Here is a 7,955-nt window from a genome sequence, read left to right on the forward strand (position 1 = left end):
ACTCGCGAACTCATCCACCCAATTATGTGTTTCTGCTGCTCGCTCGGCCGACGAAATATCTATATACAGTCTCAATGTACACTAGGCAGAAAGCCAGACTCGACCCCCGACGAGAGGAGGCATTTTACCGCGTGCCGCGGATTGTGCGCCGTAATCGGCGCACGCTCGCTGAAAGGAAGCTCACAATTAGGCAAAGGGAAGAGGTAGCCTTGAAACAAAAGAAGAACAAAAAAGAAGACCACAGTGGGGAGAACAGCCCAGCTCAGCGCAATCTCAGCCTATTTAGCGGGGAAACCAAGCGTTAAATTGCATTGCGCTTCCGTCGTGAGTAATTAAGCGCTCAATTATCTCCGTAACAGGGGAGAAGAATAATCCACGGCCTCGCGGTGAAAGGACGGTGAAAAGTGCGCGAACGCTTTGGAAGACGTAACATTTTTAAAAGAAAGGCGCCTTCTTTAGCGCGATTTGCACGCGCTATGCCGAAATCATTGTAGGTAGGCACTTAAAGCCACCGCGACGGTACGGGCAACTCCAGATAAACATTGTCCAGCCGTTGACTTGTCTACTCTTCAATCCCACGTCGACGTTCCTCCGTTCTTTTATATCCGTAGCCGAGCAGCACCAAGCCGGCGAGTGGATCGCGAGTTTTTCTAAATTAAGCTTCGGTATGGCTTAGGGTAGGCTTAAACGTTGTAGGAAGAGCATACGGTGAGCGGGAGGGATAAAACAATAAAGAAACATTTAGTTACAGATATGTGTATAAGAGCCAGAGGTATGCTAGCTGTGAACTTCACATACGTGTGACTAGAGTGAATGACGGAGGAAAAGAAGAGATAAAAAATTAACCCGCCATTCGGTCACTACGAACGTGGATGACCAGCGAAGCTTTTTAACGCACAACACAGAGCGGACAGAGAATTTACGTTGAAGGCACGACAAAATATTATTTCTCTTGAGTGTTGATGGCTGTCTTCCTTATTAAGAAAGACATGTAGATACATTCTCACACTTGAGGGCGCAAACAGAAGAATTCATGTTAAAATGAAAGAAGCCCTGGAGAAGGCCGTGACGCTATAACGTAAATCCATTCCTTAATTTGCGTTCCACATGCCAGACCACACAAGCAAAACGGCGGCTACCGAACGAGTTCAAAATTTTTGAGGAAGTGCTCTCCCCGCTGCGCCCCTCGCTAAAACCCAGTATGCACACGTACATTTTACATACTTTAGTGGACAAGGTTTCATTGCTTTTATGGGGCTAACGATGACACCACGCATAAACTTACCGAACCAACAATGAGTCAGGCGGGGCCGCCAGCTTCGTTGTTTGTCCAATCTTCGCGTCACTAGTGCGAAGCTGCTCAATTGTATTAAATCGACCGCTGGTCTGCTAGCTTCCTTTGAAATGGCTCAAAATATAAAATTGTTCAGCAACCCGTGCAACCTCCGATTCCCTCTTCCCTCTCTTTCCCCCACGCCTCAGGCTCCTCCCATGACGACTACAATAAGGTAGTGGTTTAGAATGCCGGATTACCTCCGGATGGACCATGTGTTTTCCCTAAAGTTTGTGTGTGTGTGTGTGTGTGTGTGTGTGTGTGTGTGTGTGTGTGTGTGTGTGTGTGTATGTGTGTGTGTGTGTGTGTGTGTGTGCGTGTGTGCGCGTGTGCGTGCGCGCGTGCGTGCGTGCGTGTGCGCATGCGCGTGTGTGTGTGCGTGTGTGCGTGGGTGTAGGTGTGTGCGAGCGTGCGTGCGTGTGTGTCTGTGTGTGTGTGTGTGTAAGAGGCAGTGTTTGATAGTGCGGTTACCGTTGTTAGGTGCGAATGGTTGCGAATATTATAGCGGGGGTGTTTGTTCTCAGTGAATTAGTTTGCTGATTGATTGCAGGGTTTAACGCGCTGACGCAACGCAGGCGATGAGGCACCCGGTAGTGGAGGGCTCCGGATTAATTTTGACCACCTGGGGATCTTTAACGTGCGCCGAAATCTCTAACACACGGGCGTTTTTGCTTTTCGCCTCCATCAGAAAAGCGGCCGCCGCGTCCAGGAATCGAACTCGCGACCTCGTGCTCAGCAGCACGACGCCTTAGCCACTGAGCCACCGCGGCGGATGGATTAGTTTGCTCGATATTCGAGGCATTGATGGCGTTCAGAACTAACTTAGACGTGTGGACGTTCCAGTTGTAATAGATAAATGTTTGGAAAATCTGTAAAATTATTATTTAGAGGCCGATTCGGAACAATAATACGTTGGTGTATTAAGAATTACATCTCCTTTAATAGACCACCATAAGATGTAAACGGTGGGCATATAGGTGGAGTTCGGTTTGTTTAATTTGTGTTAGGCTGATCTAAGAGTCGGAAAGCAGGTTTAAACAAAAAAAGTGCCTTTGTTTTCTTCTTGTAGAAAAGGGGAGGTTGATGTTAGTTTCATTCCTACATGACAACGTTGGGAGAAAGAATGTAGTTAAAAAAAGGAAAAAGAAAGGGTGGGGCATGTTGCAAGACCTCACACAATGTCCCTCCCACACCGGTGGCTTTGCGGCAAGTCCCTGAACAGACAGACAGACAGACAGACAGACAGACAGACAGACAGACAGACAGACAGACAGACAGAGTTCCTTGATTAGCTAGCGAAATAAGACCGGGGGACATCTGAGACGATGCTAAACTTTTAACTACATATTTATTTTATTCAGTATCCCCCTCGCAAAAAAAAAGAAAGAAAAAACGGGAACAAGAACAGAGACCAACGCAGCGCAGCCCTGTATTTGTCTATCTTGCTGTTCCCGTGTTTCATGCACTAGTTTGTTCCCAACATGAATACATACCAACTCCCCGAACTTGCCATGTTTGTGTAATACATTTCCTTCCTGTAGGCTAACCCTCAGTGTTTTGTTACAGGTCTACATAACGTGTATCCCAATGAGATAAAAAACAACGCGCTTAGGTGCGAACGTTTTCCTCTTCTCGAGGAGCCCGTAATCGTTTGATTTTACCGATAGCCTGGCCTGTCCTTTGAGCACAACAAAGTAAACAAACCGAGGGGACGAACGAGGAAAATTGCTCTTTACGGCTCTTATAAACCTACAAAATATTGCCGCTGTGTTCCCACGCCTTCGGTGGAGTGCTAAGGTTAGCATCAGCCTTTATGTCACACTAACAAAACTATTCTGCTCTTAAGCTCATCTTTGTTGTCAGACACAGTAAGTGACACTGTGGGAAGGAGAGCTTGCTTGCACTTGGACTTTTTTAAACTGAAACAACCAAAATGGTAAGTGCACTCTTAAACTACTAAGGTCGTTTTCACTTCACTCGTAATTGAGCCTTAAGCAAGCTTGATGACTAGGCTAATTGGTACGTATGCAACGTAGTAAATCGAATATACTAGTTGTTTCTACATTGTAATAATTTATATTCTATTTGTAACTAACTCTACAACTTTATATGATAACGAATAATGAAGCGATATGAATGAACAGAGTTGTTCGGAGACGAGTTGAGGTTTCGTATCAAGGCACATTCACCACTCGCTGAGCTCGAGCCACTTATCGGTTCAGTCTGCAGCTCCACTGATTTCCTCGTGCAAATCCTGGAAATATCGTTTGATGAACAAAGGTCCTACTGCGCGCGTTAAGAGCAGTGTAAAAATGTGTGATCATCCCCACAATGGACAGGCCATGGTGTCGCGCACAAAAGCCGTCAACTGTTTGGACCGCTGTTTAAGGTGCAAGGTGTGAAGATACTCTTATAACAATGCGCGTATGAAAGTAGTCCCAACTATCGCGTCGTCTGCTTCACTCCGGCGAAAACAGACGATGAGGGCGTTGGTGGCGCGGAGTACTGGGACTGTCAGTGCATCTGCCCTTCTCATTGTCTCATTCCGTTTCGACTGCCCTTACAATGGGCTGGTACATAATGAAATCTTTCCAGCCATCTACCAAGCGCGTGAAACAGAGCATGTGCATACTTGGTTAGCTTTCGTAGCAGCACCGTACTCTGCTTAGACATCTCTAAACGTAAGGTGTAGCTACCCTGAAGGTTATTTCTGCTATAGGTGTTTCAACAGAAATCTTCTGCACTCTATCAGCAGCCAAGTCAACGGCGTGTGCAACAGTCCACCCCGATTCTTTCCCCCAACATTCCCACTCTCCACCCCCGCCCCTCGCTAACACCTATGCGTATCCCACGAACGGGATTTCGCTAAGCACCTTCTAACGGTCACCTTCCTGTTTCAGCCGAGCGCACAGCGAAAGCAAGCAGCCCTTGCGTAAGGCGCCCTTAACCTTCGCGCCGTAAACAACACGTTCGCGAAAACGCTCTTTTCCCCCTATTTACCCGGTCATTCCGACTGTGTCGATAGTTCCTTCGGCGGGACCCAGAAGGTGCCGCCTTCTATTGATATTCGAGCGGGCTGCCGTTACGCCCCCTCCATTCCTCGAGTGCACCCGCCGTCTTGCAAACGTGTTTCTTTCTTTCCTTTTGTCGCTGCCCACAGCCTGCCTAAATTATTGCCGTTTACTCGGTGACTGGCGCTTGCGCGTTCATCCACCTCTCGGAAAGTCGCGCACGCGTGTGTGTTATGGCGGCGCCCAGCTGCGCCGTTACCTTGGACGAGGGGGCGGCGGGGTTTGAGACCGGACGACACGCGTGTGGAGGCAATTCGGAGACGGAACTGTATGTCTCCCTTTTGTATACCGTTACCTCCAAGCTGTACACAGCGTTCGAAGAGGGGTACGCGAAACTTCTCTGTTTACTCAGACACTTTTAAAGGAATCATGAAGACAAAAAAATCCCGGGCCATCGCCACTAACGTGAAACCTGGCGAGGGGCGAAGCATGCAGTGCATAAGCGTTTTCTGGCGCCTTGGCGTTTTTGCCAACGGAGATGAAACCGTTGGGGGTTAGGGGAATACAGCGTTGCTGTAAAAGTCTCGTGTCTGAAGCACGAAGCTCTCTTGCGGATGGCGTAAACGAGTGTCCTGGTGTTTTTTTTAGTACGCGTTACGTTCTAGCGCAGGGCGTAAACGAGTTTCCCTGTGTTTTTGGTATCGTGACTACATAAGACGACCTACGAATACGACGACGACGACAGTAGACGCCAACCACCCAAGCCCCTAAGGGGATTTGCCCCTAATACAACTTTGTTCACTTCTAAATTCACTGAGCTCCATTCAAGCCACGAAACACGTCTTTTAACAACAACCAAACGAACCGCAAGAACTAGTGCAGCATTTCGAAATTTCGCGCTGCTGTGACGTAATATGGGCAGGAGGGAAGCAATATAGGAGAGCGCTAAGAACGTAGTTCTCAGTGTGTTAAGTGAACGTTGGAATTCGAATGATACGATAAAACGGAACTAGAAGACCCTCTGCAAATGAATGGCCATTTTTCTTGGCGATGGTTTTGGTCGGATGCCGCCAATCGCACAAACAAGGTTCGGTGACGTCACAGAAAAATTGCTGGAAAGCGGCTTCGGAGTCGCCACTGCTCAATCTCTTTTCCTTAATATCACGATTATTTATTTCAGATTAGGGATAAAATTGTTATACTTATTGTCCGGGAAAATGGTACTTTTAGGGAACTACACTTCTACTTTGTATTCATAGTCCCTTTATTTTAGGGCACTGAGAAACCGGCCATTTCGTCTTACTTACACCCATGTCACTGTGGATAGGCCATAGGATTATCTGAACATTAAGCTTGAATTATAAAAAAAACACCAATTTCTTGTCTTAGTAGTCATCACCGGACGCCATCTTCCAGTTCCTCGTGAGGTGAAATTGCAGTTGCTCTCCTTATACCGCGGCATACACGTCGCCTATGAGGGTACGAACTATGATTCCGCTTTATCATGAGGAAACAGTTCCGTGTCACTCTACTCTATACTGCCACATATCCGCGACTCTAACGTGAGGAAGGGTCCGTAACATAGAGATAATATACTGACTCTAGAGGAAAAGCGCGCCGCTGAGCCAATGCATTGGAACCGTACGACACACGGTGGCAGACATGATACAACGATTTGAAGGTTGCCAGCTGAGCTTTTGCTTACTGAAAACGGCGAAAGCGATGGGTTGTAATCTGGCAACGTGCTACTGTGGTGTTTCCGCGTCCGGCTAGCGAAGCATGCCGGGAGAAATTGTAACATGGCGGACCGCTGGCCAGGCGGATTTTGTGTAGGCGGCGTCGACAGCATTGCGTAGTTTATCTCCTGTGGGTAGGTAACCGACGTATTTTCGGTTTAGCGTACGTGCGACTTGTATGTACTGAGCCTATTTGAGCAAGATGTGGCAACGCTCACGCAACACTTGCTCGCAAGCTCGAATGCGACTGATCGCATGCGCGAGGACGCCAAGGAGTCAGCTGATCCGTACTGGGTGCACAGAATAATGAATCTCCGTATGATCTCCGTGCATTTTTGCGCTGTGCCGCTTTATTTGCCATTCTGTGACATTTTGCGAGTCGCTCAATGCTTTTCAAACGAAGTGTAGTGAACTGCCTGTGGCTTTAGCTCAATGTAAAACCTTTATTGACACACACAAAAAAAGACATCGCATGGGCCAACGCTGATATTGCCGGTGAGTCACGGCGCTTTGAAGCACAGGAACGAAAGAGCGCGGTCGATCGCATGCCAACGGAGTGGAAGAATGCATGCCAAGGGAGTATGCGAAATACAGTCCGCGGCGTGTCCCGTTTTCCTTTCTGTCTGTATTCATCAAGTTCTAGCTGCTTTCCACCACTTCAAAGGGAAAGCTTGCGGGACTGAATGCGCAGTATTGAATGAGCAGTAATTTACCGCACAGAGCGCGCGAGGAGAGAACATTGACTGATTAAAAAAGAAACCGCATTTCGTTACCTCTTTTTTCGTTCTACATTCACGAACGTTTGCGCGAAAGTTCGAAGCACGAAGAGCTGTAAGAAGTTCCATGAATAAAACAACTGGAACCGAACGATTATAAAAGCTCCTTTTATTTCTCTTCTAACGGGAACGATCGCTGGCTGCCACTCCGTAGCCTGTAGTGAACTTGCGATAGTCACGGTCAGATCATAATCGCTGTTCCGGCGTCAGTTCAGGGGCAACAGATAGGGTGCTTAACGTGAAGAATGAATGACAGCCTCGCAAGCGCCCGGGCAGGCACTTGCTCAGCGCGTGCATCCGAGTTGTACTAGTTGTACACGTTTTGCGCGCACGCAGATCTGAGCTGAAGACTGCACACACACACACTACGCAAGTCAGACGCAAGGGCCTTGCCACTTCCTAGCCCACTTAAAGAAAATCGAAACCAAAACTGAAATACACAATTACTCTTTCTCCGCTAATAAGAGCTTAATTACACTAATTTTTTTTTATAAAGCTAGTTTTAATTACTGAAGCAATTATTTGTAACTATTTTGCTTCAGTTTTTTGTTTTAGTTAAATAATTACAGAACAACTTTTTAGAAGACTGAATGCAATTGATCTGGCAACCATAGAAATTGTATCATGTCAGCGCCCACGATTCGTACGGTCTCGGAGCTCGCTTTACCCCCCTGTCCGTAATCCTGTCCTGTGAGGAGTAAGTCGTCGTCCAGTTAGTGAGGGTATAGTGTACTAGAAGAGAGATGTGTGGCGCCCGGGGCTCGTTAAGGAAGTTCCATTTTGCGATGAGAATTTCGGTCGAGAAACTCATGCGGTGAGCAGCGTCCCTGGCGGCCGCTGCTCACAGATCGGTTTCACATGTCACGTTTGTTACAAGGCCGTTTCTTGAATGCCGTCCGACGGTATTATAAGCATTTCACTATATCGACGTCCACCGACGTTCTGTAACAAAATTGCCGCATTTGGCACAACATGGCTCTTGATAACGTGAAGGTAGGCAACCTAACCTAAACTTAGCATAACATGACCTAGCGCGCACAAAGAAATCATTTAAAAAACCAAAACTAACGTCAAACATACAAATTATAGTTCAATTTAA

This window comes from Haemaphysalis longicornis, unplaced genomic scaffold (assembly GCF_048455015.1).
Source record: "Haemaphysalis longicornis isolate Haplotype H1 unplaced genomic scaffold, Haemaphysalis longicornis Haplotype H1 scaffold_5, whole genome shotgun sequence".
Taxonomy (NCBI): Eukaryota; Metazoa; Arthropoda; class Arachnida; order Ixodida; family Ixodidae; genus Haemaphysalis; species Haemaphysalis longicornis.